Below are 20,825 nucleotides of genomic sequence, written 5' to 3' on the forward strand. Positions count from 1 at the left end.
CATTTTTTTGAAACAAATTCTCATTATCCAATAGAAAATATCAGGAAAAAGATGATCTTCTAGGGAATGGTTGACTGAATGAGAAAGATGTGTTTTAGGAGGGAGCAGGAGGAGAACAGGGAATTTGAACCATGAGGTTTCACAATAATCTGCTGTCAGGAACACTGGCTAGTACTTGTTCAAATTCTTTTTGAACTCTTGTAAACTACTATATGCCAATGTATCTCTTATTGCTATTCAATTACATATGTTATTTGTTTGAATTTCATGAATGAAAATTCCTTCTGTATAAGGTGCCAATAAAAAAGAGCACCATCAAAACACATGTCACATTTTTTTTTTTTTTTTTTTTTTTTTTTTTTGGTTTTTCGAGACAGGGTTTCTCTGTGTAGCTCTGCGCCTTTCCTGGAACTCACTTGGTAGCCCAGGCTGGCCTTGAACTCACAGAGATCCACCTGGCTCTGCCTCCTGAGTGCTGGGATTAAAGGCATGCGCCACCACCGCCTGGTACACATGTCACATCTTTAATACTGGTATGTTACTTTCATATACTTCTCCAACCACGCAAAATCTCTGGGTCTTAAATCTTATTAAATTGCTTTTCTGTTTGAAACTACAAGTTTAGGTGTGTCCTTTCTATTTTTCTTTCTCTCAGATACCATGAGGCTCTATTAAGCAAATAGATATCATTGCTTCTATGTTTGCATTAATCTATGAACAACAGGGCAGCACTTTTGAAATAAATCTCATCAATATGGCAAAAATTTGTTTCCTCAATATACAGATTAAAAATACCACACTAAAGAATGACCTACTTTAGTGTGATGATTCCTGGCCAAATGTCCTCCATACAATCTATTTGCAGAAATACATTTCATGTGAAAGATTGTCTTCCTCCTCATTGCCTCTCTGTCCCATGATACCCAACGTCCCTACAGTTGAGGAGTAAGAGTTCAGGGAAAATTGCACGTTACCTAATGTGCCTGATAGAAGGATGATACATTCATTCTCTCTCTGCCCCAGTGGAAAAAATAAACCATGTAAACCATTATTCTGTACAAAATAATGTGAAAAAGCAGCCACAGGCATAGAAACTAAGAGTATCTGTCTTCTATAATTAAATCTTTTCCTTTCTTTTTTCCCCTGGACCTGCATTAAATTATTTGTTAGGTCCTAAGAGCATGTTTTATACATCATCCTGTATAGTAACTGCAGAAAAAGTCAGAGGTAATTAATTAGAAACTCATATCACATCGGATTTTGTTATTTGCTGCCTAAGAGAAATACCTGGGAAATGCAGTTTGTATTTAGGAACTAAGTATAAAATTGGCCTATGACCTCTACCAGGTATCCATGGCATATTTCCTCTGGAATGCAAGGAGTTTCTACTTTTTTCAGTCTTTACTGTTACCTTATTCCCACCATATACACCCCACCTCATCCTAGCACACAAAGCTTACATACTAATAGTTAGACTGATATGTCATAGAAATTCTGGTATCTCTTTGGCTGCATTTGGAAGATGTGTGTCAATTAGTGACAAGGATGGGTGCTAGGGCTGTGGAGATGGAGCAGTTGGTAAAGTGATTAGCAGTCAAGCATCAGGAATAGATTTCAATTCTTCAACACTCACACAAAATTCAGGCTCTGTGGTACATCCCTGTAATCTCAGTACTATAAAAGCAGACACAGGAGGAGCCCTACTGCCTGGTGAATCAGTTAGTCTAGTTGAATTAGCCATCTTTCAATTCATCAAGAGACTCTGTATGATAAGAATTAGACATAGTACAATGAAGCAAGATCTGACAATGATCTTTGGCCTCCACAATCACATGTGTGTTAGTACACACACACACACACACACACACACACACACACACACACACACAAACACACACAGGGGTGGGGCAGAGACAGAGGGAGAAAGACAGAGACAGAGAGACACACAGGTTGAATTTGCTTTTATGTCACAAGCTATCATAAATCCATTTATAATCATATATCCCTACATCTAAGTTGATATTTTTTAAGTAGGTACATATTATAGAATCAAAATTTAAGAGTCAAGCAATCTTTCCATATATTTTCTTGTCTTTTACTCTGACAGAAGAAACAGAGTAAAGCTAACTTAGAGAGCTTGAGAAAATCTTCTACTGCTAATAACAGAAATTATAATTTTTTCAGTTGGCATCAGAGAAAAAAAATGTCTTCCTTCAAAACTGTATGGGCCAGGCTGTTCTACTTGATGAATATCCTGTCAGTAGCCTCTTTGTGACTAGATGGAGATTAGGTGACCTCACTCCACGTGCTGGATGACTTTAAGGCCTGAATTATCTGACTTAACACTTGAAGCTTGTCCCTTTGCAACTTATATAATAACATTTAAGGAACAATTCAGTATCTTAGGGCTGAAGCTTCACAGAGTTGAGAGGAATAAATGAAGCTTGGACTTCCGATCTTTGTTTACTCAGTGTTTTAAATTCCTTACCATGGTAATTTGATTTAAACTGGCAAGTCTAAACCACAAGCTCTATTCACGTTTACTAGAACATGTTTTGCTTTGATTAATTCCTGATGTGAATATTCTCAAACTGTCCCCAGTGTTCCTGTGTCTCATCTAGGTTCTGCTATGCCATGTTGCTTCAGGCAAAAACATAAACAGGCAAGAGTTGATAATACCCCTTACCCTCAGAGCAGTGCTGTTCAGTTAGCCTTAGTAGCACCAAGTCCTTCTTTGTGGATATCAATGACATTTGTGCCTCTAGCTTAAGAAGGAATGGCTCACATTTCTCTAAATGATGAAATTAATGAACATCAGCAATATAGAAACAATTTTCTAACAGCTCCAAGTCAGATTAAAATGAATAGCTTCTGAAAGAGGAAAAATTCATAAATGAGTAAAAGAAACTCAGTCTATTGTTTCCTTATCATGGCATCACAAATCACAAAACAATTATAGCAGCATTGGCACTTGGAGAACATGTATGGGAAGAATATCACCTCACTTCAGCTCTGGCCCTGAGGCTTCCTCTGGTACTTTGCATCTGTGGCTGTGGTACTCAGTTCTCTAGGGGTTCTCTAGTGAACATTGACTCCAGTGTTAGCTATCACTTCATGCCCAGACATTAAGAGTACTGATTCAGTTCCCTATCTCTTATCAGATAAAGAACTAAAGTACAGGGATATTGCATATTAAAAAAAATCCAAAAGCCTAATCATAAAAGATAAGAAAAGAACTCTACCATACTGGTCAGTCTGGTTTGGCAGGTGAAGGAACAAAGTAGAAAAATAATAACTCATATATTTCTTCCTCCATCCTGGCCCAGAGTCTGGAAATGTTTGCCAGTATTATAAGCCCTCACACTATGTTTCTCATTCCACTAGTGTGTCTATTATTTTGTTCATAAAAATTTGCTGTTTCTTGCTTTACTTCTAATGTATTCATCCTCACTGTAAGTATAACATTTAATTTTTAATACTTTGATTTCATATAGACCATATTTTCAGAGGGCAATAAAATATATGATGAATTATTTTAGAAATACATATTCAATATTTGTTTTCACCCACTGATATGAAAAGTTACATTTTTCTTCCAACTGCAGACATAAGAAAGGCAACACTTCTTTTTCAAAACAGGAGAGCCATTGGTGTTTCTGTCTCCTACTACATCACACTCTAGCATTCACTGCTTTGTAACTGGGGTAACATTCTTCAGTTTTTGAAAGTGAAATCATTCCAATAAGAGATTCCAAAGACTGGAAGAAAGCATTTCATATTTTAACAGGATGCATTTGGGTGAAATTTTAATATATCTAAGTGTTTGAGTGACAGTCTTTTGCTTTGCTCATGATCGCATGTGAAGATCTACATATTTGAATTATAGAGAATATGATGGTCATAAACTTTAAGATCACTCCTAAACTAATGTTAGTTAACTGGGTGAAAGTTACATCTCAATATACACATATACATTTATGACCAGAAACTACTATAAGTACGTATTACAACTTTTTAATTTTCAAAATATCATTTTAAATACTTAATGATAAAAGTACATGGAGCAATGTACGATGACAGACAATGAAACCCAAAAAAAATATTTCAACAATGTGGGTAAATGAGTATAATATATTCAAAGCATACTCACATCTGGAATAGGTTTTCAGTATTTGCATTAGTAAGACTGCTAATAGAGCCCGATAGTTTCCCTGGCTTTATTTCTAAGCATTTATTGAGACCCAGCTAAATAGAATCCATTTGCACCCTGCTCATATTTGCAACATTTTATAAATCATGATTTGTGGAAGTCACCAAGGACACACAGTCTCATTGTTCAGTTCAGAATGTTTTCCACTCTAGCTAAAACTCCTTATTATCAATTCAAAATGTGCTAGTCCTTCATTTCTACTATAGGATTGATGCAGGGCAGTGGCTCTTAACTTTCCTAATGTTGTGATCCTTTAGTACAGTTCCTTGTATTGTGGTGACCTCCAATTATAAAATTATTTCATTGCTACTTCATAACTCTAATTTTGCTACTCTTAGGAATTATAATGTAAATATCTGATATTCAGGATTTCTGATATGTGAGCCCAAAAGGGTTATGACCCACAGATTGAGAACGAATAATCTAAGGTATCCTGACTTGATTTTTAATTTATTTCTATTTATCTAAGTAACTAAAGCAATGATAGCTACATTAGCTAGACTCTTCATTTTTCTGATGGATACCTGAAAGAGCTGCAAGGAAGAAAGATTTATTTTGGTTCATGGTCACTTGGCTTCATGGTTTTGAGTGTGAGGCAGTACAGGATATCACAATGCTGAGGATGTGGTAGAGCAGAGATATTGACTACATTGCAGCCCGGAGGTGTACAAAAATAAGAAGTAGCTGGGCCTAAAATGCAATGTTCATCAGTATGTAATCATGACTCTTCAACCGAGAGACCCGACCTTCACACTTCTATGACTGTCTAGTAGTCCATTAGCATTTTAGTCCAAATAACTAAGTCACAGTTTCAGTCAGTTCTTGTATGAGCTACTCATCTCTGGAACTACATCAGTGAATTTCACTGATCTCCCAGGCTGATCTAAATAAATTGAGAGTCAATATTAAATATTAAATAACACAGTGTTAGTTTCATAGTTTATAAATGAGTATAGAAATTACAGCTACCTTCTGCAGCCAGAAGTTTTCTTGGTTCCACCCTGCTCCCAGCTGCTCAGACCCAAATAAACACACAGGCGCTTATATTAATTAAAGCTGTTTGGCCTAATGGCTCAGGCTTCTTGCTAACTAGACCTTACATCTTAAATTAACCCATAATTCTTATTTATGTTTAGCCACATGGCTTGGTACCTTTTCCCAGTTCTGCCTTCATATCTTGCTTCTCATGGTGGCAGCGGTTGGCAGTGTCTCCTGACTCAGACTTCCTATTCCCAGAATTCTCCTCTCTCCTTATCCTGCCTATACTATACTTCCTGCCTGGCTACTGTCCAATCAGCATTTTATTCATCAATTAATCAGAGCAATACATTCAGAGCATACAGAAAGACATCCCAGCAACCTTCTTTCCTTTTTGTTATGTATTGATTATTTGAATGTTTGTTTATTTTTATATTTATTGATTTATCACAGTAGTATTGATCAGTTATTCATATAACTTGTCTTTTATGTAAGATGAAATGAAAAAAGTTCAGGCAACTTTATTGGAGATACTGAACAATCACTCCTAACTTTAATGATGCATACCTTCACTATTTACATGTCTATATTATGATAACTGAGATCTTTCCTTCTCATGAGGTCTACAAGAAAATCAGTATTTTCTTTGTTTTTAAATTAACAAAATGTGCCAGGCAGCAGTGGCACACACACCTTTAATCCCAGCACTCAGGAGGCAGAGCCATATAGATCTCTGTGAGTTTAAGGCCAGCCTGGTCTACAGAGAGATATCCAAGACAGGCACCAAAACTACATAGAGAAACCCTGTAATGAAAAAAAAAGATTAACAAAATTGTTGTTTGGGGAATTTCTATACAGTTACAATAAGGATGACAATGTGTTCTTGGTAGTTAATGTAATTTTATGTGCTAAAGAGTTTAAAGTACTTCTTTACTAACTAGATTTTCCACTTGATATATAACAGTGGAAATAATTATAAATAGAAGATGACATTCATTTTACATGGAAGAGTCTGGAAAAGAAAAAGGAAAAAGCTTTGCATATTTGCATGCTTCCTTGAACACTCATTTTTTTGCTTATTTATTTCTGAATTTACATAGAAAAAAAATCCCACAAAGACTAGTGCTTTTTGCCTTGTTCTAAGGCCTGGTGGGTATATTGCATTCACCGATGACACTAAACTTGCTTGCAGAGTTGCAGTCACTCCCTTCTATGTCTCCTGCAAACCCCTTTTAAGGTTCAATGATGAAATTTGACTTGAGTTTCAAGGGACAATGGTTATATTTGTATGCCTTAGCTAGGTAACCAGTGATAATTCAGAAGACAGAGGGTAGGCTAAAGAGGATGCTAAATTCGTCCTCTGGAAGGGTGGAGCCAGGTGGTGGCAAGTGGGATAGAAAGAGATTAGTTCAGGTACTTTTCTTTGTATAGCTGATAAGTACATTCAGTGTCCCCAGTCTCCTCAAGTTCTCTCCAACCCAGTCCCCTGTCCTCTGATCATGGGTTGCCATTCCTTTTCTTGTTTATGTGGCTGCTCTTTGTGAATGAGACACATTATCTGTGCCGCTTGTTCTTGGGCATTCTGCTGTCAAGTTTCTTTGAAGATTCTCTCTCCTTTATCAGATCAGGGCCATTTATCTGTGTTAAAATTCTGTCCTCTAAGGGTGAATGGCTTGATTTAAATTCTGATTCAACTCTACACCCAACGTACTCTCGTCCTTTTCTATCCTCAGTGGTTATGGATCTGCTACAGCCACTTGATGTGAGAGCTCACTTACCTTTCATACCCCTATTCTCCCACTTTTGATGAATTCCTACCTATAAATCTCATCTCACTCTTTGATATCATTTTCTTTAATGTCACTCTTTTGTCTTTGCTAACCTTTGGTAATATTTTTCCCTCTTATACTTCTTTCATATTCAATACCACTCTTTTTAGCTGACTTTTATGGTCATGTCCATTTGACATATTTGATTATGACTTGGTCTATTGATTTCTAAGATAATATGTCATCCTTTATGATTATATATATATATATATATACAAAATAATCTTCAAAGAAAATATCATTTAAGCTAAAAGTATATGATTGCATCATCTATGTATTTATCAAAGTAGAATTATATAAAACTAAGAAGCTGTTAAGCATCTGAAGGATTAGAAGTCTCTTATAATATTGAATATGCAAAATGAACATTAAAGATACTCAATGCTGAGAGATTAATATCAACACAAAGATGAAGTTGAAACCCAGTTAAAAAATAATTTTAACATCACCCAGACAGGTCTCAGACTAATTTTTTGTGTTGTTCAGTCTATTTAAAGCATCTAACATCTGAAATTTTGATATCATCCCAAAGAATCAATCATTTAGAGTATGATTAATTAACAAGGGTAACAAAACCTATTAGCCAATTTAGTTTTTACCATTTCCTTATACAGAGTGAAAATCTATCTTAATTCACATTTGCATTTTGACCTCACTTGTAGTTACTGATATCATCACTTTTAAAAATAGATCTTATGTTTAAAAGTGATTTTAGGCTTACAACAAACTTCAGGAAAACATATAGAGATTTCTCATGTGCTTCCAACTCAAATACTTACATACTCATCTTCATAATACTGTCTACTGCTTTATGATGTGTTTACCATAATTAGTGAATCATATATCATTATTACAGTGTGTCATTTAAATCAGGGTTCACTATTGATGTTGTATATTTTTATGGGGTTTGTCAAATTCAAAATTATATATATTCTACATTGTAGTATCATATAGATTCACTGTTACACAAGTCATGTGTTTCACTTTTTTCCCTTCCTGTCTCCCTTAAATGGTGACAACCACCAATCATTTTAGTAGGCTTTAGTTTGACCATTTTGTCAAAATATCATGTGAATAAGCTCATATAGTATGTAACTTTGTAAAATTGATTTATCTCACTTAATAAATGACATTTCAGTTTTCTCCATGTCTTTACATGATTCATTTCTCTTTGTCACATGACACTAATCCATGTCTGGATGTATTAGCATTCATTTCCACTGGACCACTGAAAGACGTTGGAGCTACTATGCATATCCGTATATGCAGACTTCTGTGTACAGATAAGGATCAAATTTCTTTAGAAAATTGCCTTTGGACTGGCCACTGAATTTTAAGGTAATAGTACATTTATTTATATGAAAAGTGACCAAACATTTGTTGCCGTGATCACATCATTTTGCATTTCCATTAGCAGTGAATCAAACTTCCTCATTAATAGTTTAAAAATGTTTAACTTGCCTTGTATACCTAAATTAAATTCCAGTTGGTCACAATATACACTCATTTTGTTTTCTGTTAAGTTTAATCTCCTAATATGCTAAGGTCTTTTTATATTTTAAGGGAATTGCTCTTACATTTTTATTTTCTAATGAGAGCATTTGTAATATTTCATCATTTAAAAATATTTTATTTAATATTCATATATACATATAATATGTTTCAGTCACTTTTCTTAAATTAGTGTTTTTGGAGTATCTAAATTTTTAAAAATATTTTATTTAATTTAAAATAATTTATCCTGAAATTTCCTTTTTAACTGTATTATTTAAAAGTTAATTTAAAAATACTTATGTATTTTAGGATTTTTCTAACTATTCTTCTTTGTTACTGGTTTTTGGCTTAATTTGATTCTTAGTCTGAGAATAGATATATAATTATTTTTTATTTAAAGCTTGTTAAGACTTTGTCTTCTGTCTCTCATCTGATTAGTATTCACACTGATGCCTCTTACCACATTTCTGTTTTTCCACAAGTATGATCATTTACATTTCAGGTGCTTTAATCCTATTGTGAATGTTTAGCCTCTACAATATTAAAATAGTTCATTGTCCTTTTTCTGAGCTTTTAAAAATAAGGATTTCAAAATCCCCATGTGTGGCTCCAACCACAGTGATTCTTAACATGTCAGTTTGTGTCACCTTGTTGTGTATAGACATAGTCGTAGCTTTCTGAGAGTTGTTGACACTTTTTGATTTGGAGCTGCTATGTGATATTTATCACATTTTTCCTAATTTGATATTTTTGATATCTACATTTCTAGAAATTCTATGTGAGCAGCTTGTTTTCCTAACCTACTCACTTGTATATTTCATTACTTGGTGAAGCCCAGATCCCAGTTTGCTCTATGTATTCTGTTGGCCTCTGGCCACAGATTCTATACAGTTTCTGTAGGCTTTTGGGGACATATGTACATAGCTGTTGACTGGTTTGCTATTGGGTGGTAGACATCAGAGTCCCAAGCATCTATCTTGCTTTCTTTTTTGATATCTACAACTTTTTCAACGTCATGTCTAACTTTTTTTTTCTTATATATTTAAGTGGTAGGTGTCCTCTGAGAATTCTACTTTGGTGCAATGTGGTTATTTCCTTGCATTAAGTTGGGTTACTGAAGTATTAATCATATTCTCTGTTCCTGTCTTTGATTTTTCTCCATCTGAAATTATTAACATACATATCATAGACCTTCTGTTGTTAACTTACAAGTTTAAGATATTATTTTTTTCTGTTTATCTTTAGGTTTGAATGTTCTTCTGAGTATTTTTAAGTATAAATATGCTCTTATTATTATAGGTGATGTACATGGTAATGTACAGGCATGCAAACGAAGAATGTCTTCTAAGGTGTCTTTTATTTTTCCTATGGTATCTTGTTTTATTTTGATGTCAGGCAACTTTTGGCCTCTTCAGATTTATGTCTTGTTGTTTATTTGATTGTTTGTCCTTGCATAATTGATATTTTATCCAACCCATCCCTTAGTTTATTTACTTTAGTGGCCTTAAATCTCAATTCTCATAATTCTATTTTTCCATATTTGAAGGTAGTTTTGATACATGTTGTGTCTCTTCAATACACTATTATTATGTTTTGTTTATCAGTTGATTCTTTAAGATTTGATCATTATGCAGTGGGTAAAGTAACACTGTGTTCACTAAGCCTCCAGTGGCACAAAGATAGATGAGAAGGTTACAATACATCTCTTGAATATATGCCTACTAACTAAAATTTGTATCCTTATCACAAGAGTTCTTCTTGTCTCTCAGCCACAGTAGTTTCTAATAATAACCATTCTACTGGATGCTCATGTGAGGAAAGCTTTTTAAGATTCCACATGTTTGAGATCTTCAACTAATTTTTTTTCTGGACTGGGATTATTTCATTTAACAAAATGCTGTCTAAATTCATCATGTACATTCTTACAAATTATAATGTCACTCTATGACTTAATTTGTGTATCTATTATATACAAAATATTTTCTAAAATAAAAGAAATGAATGTAAAAATATTATATGTAACTATAACTCTCTCTATATATATATATATACTTATATATAAAATCTTCTTTATTCACTATGCTAATCATAGACACATGGACACTTAGGTTTACACTGTATCTTGCCTGTTGTGAATTATGCTGATAATTGAAGTGTGAATATCTCTTCACCACACTCATGTACTTATATCATTTCCTTTGCTCAGTAATGGAATTGCTGAGTTATATAGCTGCAAAAAAAGGAAAGATGATCCAGAGTGTCCAAAGGTGTTCCAGGAAGTGGAAGAAATGATTGGCAAACTACAAATTTGTTAAAGAGTTAATACATGCATAGCATATAAAGAGTTTAAACAACAAAAGTAGAAAGAAAGTAAATAATCCAATTAAATTATCCAATGAAGCCACACTAATAGCCAAGAGTTATATACAATTCATATATAAAATACGAAAATAGAAAGTTTACAAATAAATATAAAGATATATTCAACATCACTGATTATCAGGAAAATGCAAAACAAAACTATAAAGCACTATTAGCATACCTACTAGGTAGGCTATTATGGGAAGATAAGATAACCTGCCCTGCTGAGGATAAAGAAAAAAGCACAGTCTTGCATACTGTTAATGAGAATGTAAATTAGTTAAGCCACTATGGAAAAGAGAATTGAGGTTCATGAAATCATTATAAGTAGAAGCACCAAATAATGCACTGACCTTAGCCCTTGGTTACTCTATTTTGCCTTATTAAATTTCGCCTATTTATGCTAATGTGCACAGAAATGGAATAAAGTGAAAGAATTTTCAAGATAGTACATATATAAACAGGGAAAGGACTTGAGAAACCAATATATTTGTGTGGATTATTATTTCTCCTATTTAATCACAAAATAGAAACAATAGAGCTGAGATAAAATCCCACAGAAGATGGAGGACATTTCCCCATTAAATGATGTTTACTTTTTATTTGTTTTTTGATTTGGCATACTTTGTTTTCCATTGTTTCCATTTGTAAGTTCCAGAAAAATATGGAAAAAACTGCCTACAATATAGAAAATTTTGCCTGTATATCAAGACAATAAAAGTAGATTAGTGCTCTTATGGTATTGGAAGAATATGCCTGTAAAATAGAAAAATACATTGTTTTATTAATCCACTAAACTATGTTAAAAAGACCATGCTAAGGAAAAGAAGTGAACACAACTATAATTTAAATCTACTCAAGGAATTACTTTTTGAGAGTCTTATAGCCGATATAAATTGAGATATTGAGTGAAACCCAACTAGCAATGATTGGAGACTTTATCACTGCAACATACATTCAGGTTAAGCATAGCCTCTCTTTACATATTAAGGTACACAGGCATGTGTGGGTATGTCAAGAAGAAATCTGTGGATAATTATGTTATGGTTGGATTCACCTGAAGGTTCTAAGTGTTTCTCTGACATGAATTCAGAGTAAGAAAAGACACTATGGAACATGACTTTGCCTCAGTGACTGGAAGCACAAGTTGCAAGATCATCCTGGTCATCCTTACTCTTTTCTGCTGTGTGCTAGAATTAAGTGCTAATAATTATCTCTTGCAAATATACTGACTACTGAACATTTAGCCATCAAAAATATAAGGTCTGAGTAGAATGCAAGAAAACTGCTTTTCTGGTGATAGTACATAATGATGATGATGATGTGTGAGTATCTGTGTGTATATGTTTGTATGCATGCATATTGCAAAGCAAATCACGTATAATCTTAATAACATATTTATACTTATATGATTATCCTACTGAAATTCAAAATTAAATGAACAACCTTCATTCTATTTGGCAAGTTTAGATATACAACCAACTTTTGCTTGTTAATGGGAATCAGATACTTAAGGTCAGACGTATTTGTTCTTGAAAGCCTGGAATGGGAGTTGGGGAGTAGGAGCTCCCATTGGGAGAATCCACTAGAGATGCATGTTTTCTTATAATAGTTATAAGTGTCTTGGATTTCCCTCAGAGTTCTCCTTTGTGTTAGTATGTGCTATTTTCTTCCCTTTAGAAACAATGTTGCAGAACCATATATGGCTCCGTTGGAGAAGATGCCTCCAAGTGTAATGACCTATATTAGGTTATTGGAACCCATAGTGGGAACCATAGAACTGACTCCCTCATATGGTTTTCAAACCCTTTCCTTATATATAGGTATGCCTGAACAAATGAAACATACATATATATATATATATATATATATATATATATATATATATATGAATGTAATAGCCAAACAAAACCAGAGAAATAAAATTTGAATCCTTTCATCTAATAATATAATAATTTGCAAATAATAAGAAAATATATGGAATGATAAACTATTGAAAATGAATTAAAGATAATTAGATGTAATAATAAAATAAATAACTAAACCCATCACTGAATATACAAACAAAATATCAGTAGATTCACATCTCAGCACTTTTATAGACAGCAGTACTATTTTGAACTTCCTATTTGTTAGATGTAGCTGGATGTTTTCCTGTGTCCCAGCCTGGCAGAGGTCTGGATAAAATTCTCCCACTTGTGTCCCCCAAGTAAACACACGGAGGCTTATACTATTTATAACTGCATGGCCATGTCTCAAGCCTTTTGCTAGCTAGCACTTATATGTTAAATTAGCCCATAACTATTAATCTATGTATCACCACATGTTCCATGGCTTTACCTGCGTCCCATTACATGTTGCTCCTTGGGGAGTTGGCTAGCGTCTCCTTGTCTGCTTATCCCACCTATACTTCCTACCTGGCTACTACTGGCCAATCAGCATTTTATTAAACCAGTATACAAAAGCATTATCCCACAGCAGTTAGATTCTTTCTTCTTACTTAAAGAAAATTTACATATGTGGCCATCACTAAATGATACTTGGTTTTCTTCTGTTATCCACTAGGATTATAGATGCTATTACACTTAAATATCTTCTATACATATCATAGCTTGAGCTTTTAATTCATGCATTTTAACTGAAAATGGATAAATATACTAAAATTACTTCATCTTTTGTATTTATGAATATTGTAACTTTTAATTTTACAATTCTGTCCCTCGATTTTCCCTTGTTTCTTTCAAATGGACATCTATAAATTTTGTCTTTAAACTTGGCATTTACATGGAGGGAAATGTTCATTAATATGATGAACATAGTTCATATTACCAAATAATGAAAAATCCTTTCATGAAATAATTACAACCAATCAGAATCCTATCACCAATGTATAATGGCCCCCTCTTTTCAATGTCATTAATAATAATTATATATTTATATTCTTTTCAGCTATGTATATTAATGGCATTTCATTGTGCTACAATTTATGTTATGTATATAACATATGCTACATCCACATTTTTTCTATGGTATGCTCCTCTGTTTTCTGCTAGACATTGATAGATTACCTAAATTAGAACATATCCTCTCATAAACTAAGACAAAAAATTATTTTACATTTATATTTGTAGCCAAAATCTTCCAATTACATAAAATGATTGGGAAGTAATAAGAAAGTTTTTTCCCTTTACTTCATGAGTTATCCTTTAACTGATGTTTAGAATATGTTACTTTGTAATCTTCTACAGCATAAGTAAAATATTTACTCAATTCATGTTTATTTTCTTTTTTAGTGTTTATTCACCTTAATCTTTATGGATCTTTATGGATATGTGTATTTTAATTGGCTTAATATAATCTTAATTTACACAAATATTTCCTATTCCATTTAATCTAATTTCCATATGATAATCTTATTACATTCATATTACATTTTTTCAGTATATCACACATGTGCAAATATGTAATGGATAACCTTATAGTAAGTTTTGGATGACATTTTGAGTACCAATGCACAATTCACTAGTAGTAGAGAAAAACGTTTTTAATCTTTCATTTAATCCTAGCATAGATTTATTTAAACTTTTGCAACTGTATAATTTTAAACAATTATCTTAATATCTAATACCATCCTGGCTATTGTTTCCAGACATCAATATTAATATTTCACTCACTTAAGTAAGTAACAGTTTTCTTGTGTCAGTTAAATGTCATTTCTATATTTATTATCATATTTGGACATTTTTATAACTTTTGTCTATCCAAAATTTCTTAAATTGTTGATTTCCATATTTTATTACTGAAGGAAACCGATTAAAAATAATCTCTTTTACCTCTAGAGTAGACACCTTTTATTTCCCATTTCTCTGATTATTTTTCATTTTTCTCAAAAGGTTACCCAGCTCTCATGACTCTGATTAGTTCAAGTTATCTTCTGTGGGTGAAGCTGAGTAAGATGCAATCTATGTGTACGGAAGGTGTGTTTCTTCTCATGGTACAGAGACAAGTTCTGACAGTTGGGGGAAACAAACTCCTAGAGATGGAATGTCCAGAGGGGTCCCATATCAGATATCCTGCATATCAGATATTTACATTATAATTCATAACAGTAGCAAAATTGCAGTTATGAAGTAGCAGTGAAATAATGGTTGGGGGTCACTACAACATGAGGAATTATATTAAAGGTGTCAAAGCTTTAGGAAGGCTGAAGACCACATGTGCTAACATGGAGCCTTGTGCTGATGTTTCAGGAGTGTCTTGAAAGGTCTTAGAGCTCCTGTGCAAAGGAAGCCATGGAAAGTCAAGTAATCAAATGTGATTCCATTATTTCTAGGCTTTTGTATCCAGCAGCACGGGGAAAACCGAGTCATTCAGCTCTTGAAGAACTTTTATATTTTCCAATAAACTATTAATCCATTCCTGATTACAGCACACTATTGCTCACAGTCCTCAATTCAGATGCCTGTAGCATTTAGGACACTCTAATAACATTGCTACTTCACACAAACACAGTGCTTTCTCTTTTACTGTGATTCATATGACTGTTGTAACAGTTCCTTGTTCCAAGCCTGTGATATATGTCAACCTAAATGAGATGGGGGAAACAAAGATCAGAGAATACCAAGTATCTGCATAAGTGATTAAAAATTAATATGCTCTCTACTATCTCATCATAGAAAATAGTAGCCATTTAACATACTCATTGATCCCAGTCTTCCAAATTTCTTATTTACTTTCAACCTGCAATCTTTAGACATCCAAGACAAGCAAAAGTCATATAGCCCTCTCATCTTAAATAGCAAGGTAAAATCTCAGACATAAAATGTCAATTTGGCATACACTGAAATTCTCTGTTGTTCCCCCCGTCATTAGAGATCTTCACTAGCACACACACACACACACACACACACACATGCATGCGCGCATGCACACACATACATATTTTCACATTACTTATATGACTCATTGATTCAAACTCAAAATGTCCTCTAGCTAATAATTCATCCTCTGTCTTTCTTACTCACTCTTGCTCACTCATCATCTCTTGTTTTCTTTCATTCTCTCACTCCATTTTAGCAAGTGTCTAAATGTGTTCAACATGCTTTCCTTCTGACTTTTTAAAACCGTAGTGGCTCTCTTCTCTTAGTTTAATCAATAAGGAAGGCTGCTGAGCACTATCAACACGTTTCTCTCTACAGAGTTGGTTTCAATCAAGTTCCTTTCCCCTTGTGCTCTTCTATGTCACCTCTGAACTGGACCTAAAACACACTGGGATTTAATAACTTATCAGTGACCATCCTGTGAAACTCAACATGAGTGCTTTGGGAATACGCCAAGGAGGGATTTCATTTCAAATGTCATTAGCTGACCTTCTGTGTTTATTTGAGTATCATAGAAATACTGATACCTGTGAGGACTCCTCAGAACAGCCTTTGTCTCTATTTGCAAATGGCAACACTTACATGGGGTACAATTGTTCAGTTATTTAGTCTGGTCCTGCTCTATGATTTTTATTTCAGACACCCACTGCAATTGTTTTGATTGATGTTTAGACATGAGTTGCATTCTAAGAAAAGTGAATGTATTAGAAAATGACCCTTAATTGATCATTTTTATGTGTGAGAAATTGGTTAAGAATACTGTGATACATTCAGAAGATTCTGTGACATTTCTCTATCCCCTTTGCTAGAACATGATTTTTAGCATATATAGAAATAAGAAGTGGCAAGTTACTTCTATAATATAAAACTCCCTCGTTTTACATACAAAATCATAAATTACTATCCTGTGACCCTATAGATTCCATGTGCTGGGTTCTTGGAAAAATCTCAGGCCATCTGGATTAGTATGAAGCAGGATTTCCCAACACTAAGTATGATGTACATCTTTTATGAAAGTACTATATATGTGTATATATATATATATATTCATGAGATCAAGAATGAATTATTATTAATATCATTCTGTATTTTTGATGATTTTTTTTCTTTTTATTCTATGCATCTTTTATGTCATATATCTTGATTCCATTCATTTCCCTGTCCCTTGGCATCCATCCTTTGCCCATGCACACATACACCCAAATAAAATAAAATTTAAGAGAAAAAAGGAAGAACAACACCAACAACAAAATAAATGGAAAAAATTAAAAGTCCCTTCATAGAAGCTGCAATTTGACACAGTGAGTCAGTCAGTAAACCCCTCTGTCTGTATATCTTTACTTGCAAGTGTTCATGTCAGAGAGTCATTGGTCTGCTTTGAGAACTCTGGTTTCTATTACACTATGAATGCTGGGCCCTCATTGGAACTCTTGTTGGATGTCCTGTTGTTGCTCTGTGTTGTGGAGATCCTGCAGCTTTGGGTCTGTGGGTAAGGTTCCTTCCTATGCTCAAGTAGATCACAGTTGTGGGCAGGCCAAGTCATAACCCTGATTCTGGGCCTGGGCACCTGTAGGGTTGTCCTCCCTCCAGTTCTTCCCTGTCCTCGCCACCAGGGTGAGCTCTCCAGTATTGCCCCAGCTAATTAATTCACCTCTTTCAGCAATGGGCGAGGGGTGAGACCAGTTCTCCTGTTTTCACACCCTCAGGATAGTCTGTTCCACACCTACACCATCAGGGCCAGCTCTACTGTGCTGCTCTGGCAAGGTACAGAAGCCACTCTCCAGGGTTCAGCAACTGGTGAGAGGTAGAGACAGCATTCCTGCTCTTATGACCCCAAGGCCAGCTCTCCCTCCTATCTCAGGCATTGATGGGTGAGTGGGGAGGAAAGCATCTCTCCTCTGCCTATACAGCCCCATGCCAGATGAGCAATGAGGACAGCTCTCCCTTATTCACCATGTTAGGGCTGGATCGCCCTCATCTCCAACCACTGAGGCAGCTATGCTCTGCTCTCTAGGGGAGCAGCAGGGCCTGCTTTCCCAAGTGCTGCTGCTGATAAGGGGGACGGTCAGCTCTCTTGTCTGTTGCAGGCAGTAAGTGGTGAGGGGTAAGATGCACATCTCTCCCGTACCCACACAGTGGCATGACAGATGAGGAGTGGGGACCACTCTCCCATGCTTACAGCTCCAGGGCTCCCTCATCCACACCTGTCAATGGGATTGGCTCTACTGTGCTACCCAGGTGAGGTGAGGGGCCTGCTTGTGAGTGTTGCAGCTGGTGGGAGGCAGCAACAGCCCTCTAGCTCTTATGCCCTCAGGACCAGTTCTCCCACCTGCTTCAGGCTATGATGGGAAGGGGTACCAACTCTCCCCTGCCTATGCTACCATAAGTCAGATGAGTAATGGGGACAATTCTCCCATGCTCATAAGATCAGGGATGGCTCCTCCATACTTCCACTATCAGGGTTGGCTCTCTTGTACTGCCCTGGTGAGGTGCAGAGCCCACTTTCCTGAGATTTGCAGCTGGTGGAGGTCAGGGACAGCTCTCTCTCTCTCTCTCATGCTCTAAGGGCCAGCTCGCCCACTTGCCTCAGGCATTGATGGGTAGTGAAAAGGGCATCTGTCTCCAGTCCCTGCTACCATATGGCACATGAGAGGTGGGGCTAATTTGGGGCTAGCTCACCCACATCTCCACTAACTGGCACTTGATGGGTGAGGGGAAGAACAACTCTCCCCCATCTATGCCACCACAGGACAGATGAGTAATGGGGGCAGTTCTTCCATGCTCACCACTTTGGGCGGCCTCATCACTTTCAGTATCTTTGCATGGACAAGCATCACACACACTGTTGCAAAGTGCTCAGTCTCCTATTTCTAAAGACACACACTTTATTTAAGTAAACTGTTTTTGCAAAGACAGAAATCATGTTTTTTTATGATTTCACATTCTTATAGATCAAAAGTGTGTTTTGTATGTTTAAGTATATAAGCACTCTCAATACTGGCTTCTGTGTGAAGAGTAAGAAAAAATTCTTACAGACTGAAAGAATTTGTAAAGGAAATTAGAGATAATGTTCCTGGACCACATGTCTCCTACCCATTTTCACAATACAAAGCCATCAGTATTGTGAGGATGACACCATTGGCAATAAAAAGAGAGTAACTTCATATCTATAATTAAAAAATTGACATCTATTATAAATGTATGCTTTTATATGCTTTAAAATAATCAAATGAATTGTTAGATAATCTCAATTTTAGTGAAAACATATACCACCAGTTCTGTGTTTAGACTAAATTGAAAGGACTCTCCATGCACTTTTACATTGCTCACCACTTGGGAATCCTATGGATACAATGAGAGTTGTAGAACTGTAGCAGGTCTTGGTGATGACCTCCTCCATTCCCTTCATTTTCCCCAGATGAGAAACATGAGACTTATGAATGTTAAAAAGTTGTAGTTGAATTAGATTCTAAGATATTGTTTCCTGATAGTTATCTCTTCCTAAGCCTGCTTTGTAACAGCAGCTCTCCATTTTCTCTTTTAAATGAAGAAATGAAAAGCCCGTCATTAAAATGCCCATAATCTATTTTACTAATGAAACAAAAACGATTGCCAAGTTATATAGGTGGAGTAAGAAAACTACCTTGTAAAGCATGTCCAGAATTCCAGTCATTGATATATGGTAAGAAGGAGTCAAAAAGGACACACATAGAATGATTTGTAAGTAGCAGGTACTCTTAGAGCTAGAGAAATGCAACAATGTGAGTTTTCATATGTAACAGGGAAAGGAAAATGCAATTGTTGATAACAGCATCTTCTATGGTGTCACTGTGAGTTCTTTCTTCTAGTCACAGATTTTCTGGAAGATTTGTCAAATAGTCATTTTGCTAACTTTTAAATAAATATCACTCTTAATATTTTCCTCAAATGCTTTTCATAAATATGTCAACCATACTGTTTTTGAATATTCTAGGTCTCTTGTTGCCTGTTGATGTTGTTATTATTATTGGAAAAGTTTTATTAGACTATGTAAAAATAGATTTTAAGTTTTTCAACAATATCTGTGATAAAGTTTCCAATACATATCAATTATTATCATTAAATCACATTACCACAATGTTTCTTATTTGTTTTCTAGGAATTTCAGTTAGAGCTAAACAACAGGATATGTGTGAAGCCAGGGAAAGCAAAACTCATAGAATTTTCACAACTGATTTGCTGATGTATTTTCCCATTTTTTAGAATTTCATCAATATGTGGTTTTGTCTTAAAATTTTGCAAAACAATAAAGCTTAGATATCAAGTAACTTTTTTACCTACAAAATTAACCTTGTGAAGCATTAGATATTTCATTACAATTGGAGTTGAGAGCTCTCATTTTTATGCATGCAAATGTCCAAAAAAATTTTGTCAGTTGAGAAATAAAAGAAAATATCTCTAAATATTAGTGTTCTACAAATCAACATTCTATATTTGACTTCCTTTATTTGCAGGAAGCTCTGTAGATATTCAACTGCATTTTAGAAGGTAAACTTTAATAAGTTTGGTAAGACATGTTATTGTTTAGACTATCAGTTAATTAGATTTTTGTAGAAAATGAGGTCAAACATGGGGACAATAGAAGAAAGCAATCGCGATAGTCTGTTAAGAAACTGTCACATGATGAATATTAGTTGTCCTGATTATATTTCAATTTTTATATTTCCATTTCTTTAAGTAAAATAATAATTTTTCAAATATGTAAAATGTTTTTATTTCCACAAAACACTGAACACAAGTGTATATACCATTATTATTAGACTTTATTTGTCTTTGATGTTAATATAATAATGCATGATGAAACATTGGGGTATATAGTTATATTCTATTCAATTGTATATTATATTAAATTACCCAAGCATGCTAAATTGTGTACTCTTCTGTTTTGTGTGTCACGTGTGGAATGTGTGGACATGTATCCTGTTGAGTCCATGTTTCTTTTCTAGTTGGTTGCTAGGAATCATCATCTATCTAATAATGTCTGCTTCCATGATTTCTTCTTAGTTCTATTTGGCGTATGCATTTGCATAAAGT

This window comes from Peromyscus maniculatus, chromosome 12 (assembly GCF_049852395.1).
Source record: "Peromyscus maniculatus bairdii isolate BWxNUB_F1_BW_parent chromosome 12, HU_Pman_BW_mat_3.1, whole genome shotgun sequence".
Lineage (NCBI taxonomy): Eukaryota > Metazoa > Chordata > Mammalia > Rodentia > Cricetidae > Peromyscus > Peromyscus maniculatus.